Genomic DNA, 3,425 nt, shown 5'->3' on the forward strand with positions numbered 1-3,425 from the left:
TGTGGGTCTCTGTGGGTCTCTGTGGGTCTCTGTGAGTCTCTGTGAGTCTCTGTGGGTCTCTGTTCTGGCTCGGATAGTGACGCCACCCCCCTGTTTACACTCGCAAATGACGTCATCAACCCTATGCAGTTACCGAATAGTGACATCACTCTCACGCTCGTCAACACTCGGTGTATGACGTTATCCTCTCTGTCATTCGCCGTCGGTGACGTCATACCTCCGCACCGCCAACCGTCGTTCGTCCCAGTGACATCATCCGCTGCCTCCTCTGCGGTGACGTCACCCACCGAGCGGGTTGCCACCGGTGACGTCACTGCAAGCGGAAGCGTCTCCCGCACTGCGTGACGTCACTTCCGGCGGCGCGTCTCTCGCCGCGCGCGCCGCGAGCTGCGAGAGGAGCCGGGAACGAAACGTTGAAGACGCCGCGGGGTGGTGAGTGGGGTGAGTGAGGGGTGAGTGGGGTGAGTGAGGGGTGAGTGGGGTGGTGAGTGGGGTGAGTGAGGGGTGAGTGGGGTGAGTGGTGAGGGTGGTGAGTGAGGGGTGAGTGGGGTGAGTGAGGGGTGAGGGTGGTGAGTGGGGTGAGTGAGGGGTGAGTGGGGTGAGTGGTGAGGGTGGTGAGTGGGGTGAGTGAGGGGTGAGGGTGGTGAGTGAGGGGTGAGTGGGGTGAGTGGGGTGAGGGTGGTGAGTGGGGTGAGTGAGGGGTGAGTGGGGTGAGTGGTGAGGGTGGTGAGTGAGGGGTGAGTGGGGTGAGTGAGGGGTGAGTGGGGTGAGTGGTGAGGGTGGTGAGTGGGGTGAGTGGTGAGGGTGGTGAGTGGGGTGAGTGAGGGGTGAGTGGGGTGAGTGGTGAGGGTGGTGAGTGGGGTGAGTGAGGGGTGAGTGGGGTGAGTGGTGAGGGTGGTGAGTGGGGTGAGTGAGGGGTGAGTGGGGTGAGTGGTGAGGGTGGTGAGTGGGGTGAGTGGGGTGAGTGGTGAGTGGGGTGAGTGGTGAGGGTGGTGAGTGGGGTGAGTGAGGGGTGAGTGGGGTGAGTGGTGAGGGTGGTGAGTGGGGTGAGTGGTGAGGGTGGTGAGTGGGGTGAGTGGTGAGGGTGGTGAGTGGGGTGAGTGAGGGGTGAGTGGGGTGAGTGGTGAGGGTGGTGAGTGAGGGGTGAGTGGGGTGAGTGAGGGGTGAGTGGGGTGAGTGGTGAGGGTGGTGAGTGGGGTGAGTGGTGAGGGTGGTGAGTGAGGGGTGAGTGGGGTGAGTGAGGGGTGAGTGGGGTGAGTGGTGAGGGTGGTGAGTGGGGTGAGTGGTGAGGGTGGTGAGTGGGGTGAGTGAGGGTGAGTGGGGTGAGTGGTGAGGGTGGTGAGTGGGGTGAGTGAGGGTGAGTGGGGTGAGTGGTGAGGGTGGTGAGTGGGGTGAGTGAGGGGTGAGTGGGGTGAGTGGTGAGGGTGGTGAGTGGGGTGAGTGGGGTGAGTGGGGTGAGTGGTGAGGGTGGTGAGTGGGGTGAGTGAGGGGTGAGTGGGGTGAGTGGTGAGGGTGGTGAGTGGGGTGAGTGGTGAGGGTGGTGAGTGGGGTGAGTGGTGAGGGTGGTGAGTGGGGTGAGTGAGGGGTGAGTGGGGTGAGTGGTGAGGGTGGTGAGTGAGGGGTGAGTGGGGTGAGTGAGGGGTGAGTGGGGTGAGTGGTGAGGGTGGTGAGTGGGGTGAGTGGTGAGGGTGGTGAGTGGGGTGAGTGGTGAGGGTGGTGAGTGGGGTGAGTGAGGGGTGAGTGGGGTGAGTGGTGAGGGTGGTGAGTGAGGGGTGAGTGGGGTGAGTGAGGGGTGAGTGGGGTGAGTGGTGAGGGTGGTGAGTGGGGTGAGTGGTGAGGGGGTGAGTGAGGGGTGAGTGGGGTGAGTGAGGGGTGAGTGGGGTGAGTGGTGAGGGTGGTGAGTGGGGTGAGTGGTGAGGGGTGGTGAGTGGGGTGAGTGAGGGGTGAGTGGGGTGAGTGGTGAGGGTGGTGAGTGGGGTGAGTGAGGGTGTGAGTGGGGTGAGTGGTGAGGGTGGTGAGTGGGGTGAGTGAGGGGTGAGTGGGGTGAGTGGTGAGGGTGGTGAGTGGGGTGAGTGGGGTGAGTGGTGAGTGGGGTGAGTGGTGAGGGTGGTGAGTGGGGTGAGTGAGGGGTGAGTGGGGTGAGTGGTGAGGGTGGTGAGTGGGGTGAGTGGTGAGGGTGGTGAGTGGGGTGAGTGGTGAGGGTGGTGAGTGGGGTGAGTGAGGGGTGAGTGGGGTGAGTGGTGAGGGTGGTGAGTGGGGTGAGTGGGGGTGAGTGGGGTGAGTGGTGAGTGGGGTGAGTGGTGAGGGTGGTGAGTGGGGTGAGTGGTGAGGTGGTGAGTGAGGGGTGAGTGGGGTGAGTGAGGGGTGAGTGGGTGTGAGTGGTGAGGGTGGTGAGTGGGGTGAGTGGAGGGTGGTGAGTGGGTGAGTGAGGGGGAGTGGGGTGAGTGGTGAGGGTGGTGAGTGGGTGAGTGAGGGTGAGTGGGTGAGTGTGAGGGTGGTGAGTGGGGTGAGTGTAGGGTGAGTGGGTGAGTGGTGAGGGTGGTGAGTGTGGTGTGGGGTGAGTGGTGAGGGGTGAGTGTGAGGGTGGTGAGTGGGGTGAGTGAGGGGTGAGTGGGGTGAGTGGTGAGGGTGGTGAGTGGGGAGTGAGGGTGAGGGGGTGAGTGGTGAGGGTGGTGAGTGGGGTGAGTGAGGTGAGTGGGTGAGTGGTGAGGGTGGTGAGTGGGTGAGTGGGTGAGTGAGTGGGGTGAGTGTGAGGGGTGTGAGTGGGGTGAGTGAGGGGTGAGTGGGGTGAGTGGTGAGGGTGGTGAGTGGGGTGAGTGGTGAGGGTGGTGAGTGGTGAGTGAAGGTGAGTGAGTGGTGAGGGTGAGTGAGTGAGTGGTGAGGAGGGTGAGTGGGGTGAGTGGTGAGGGTGGTGAGTGGGGTGAGTGGTGAGGGTGAGAGTGGGAGGGTGAGTGGTGAGGGGGTGAGTGGGGTGAGTGAGGGGTGAGTGGGTGAGTGGTGAGGGTGGTGAGTGGGGTGAGTGGGGTGAGTGGGAGTGGGGTGAGTGGGTGAGGGGGGGTGTGAGGGTGAGTGGGGTGGGGAGGGTGGAGAGTGGGTGAGTGAGGGGAGAGGGGGGTGAGGGGTGAGGGGTGTGGTGAGTGGGGTGAGGTGCGGGGGTGGTGGGGAGTGGGGTGAGTGCGAGGGGGTGAGTGGGGTGAGTGGGTGAGGGGGTGTTGGGTGAGGGGGGGTGAGGAGTGAGTGGGTGGTGGGGTGAGTGAGGGGTGAGTGGGTGAGTGGGGTGAGGGAGGGGGTGAGTGGGTGAGGGTGAGGTGGGGTGAGTGGGGTGAGTGGTGAGGGTGTGAGTGGGTGAGTGAGGGGTGAGTGGGGTGAGTGGTGAGGGTGGGAGTGGGGTGAGTGAGGGGTGAGTGGGGTGAGTGGTGAGGGTG

The sequence above is a fragment of the Lampetra fluviatilis genome, unplaced genomic scaffold (genome assembly GCF_964198595.1).
Source record: "Lampetra fluviatilis unplaced genomic scaffold, kcLamFluv1.1 SCAFFOLD_286, whole genome shotgun sequence".
In the NCBI taxonomy this organism is placed as follows: Eukaryota; Metazoa; Chordata; class Hyperoartia; order Petromyzontiformes; family Petromyzontidae; genus Lampetra; species Lampetra fluviatilis.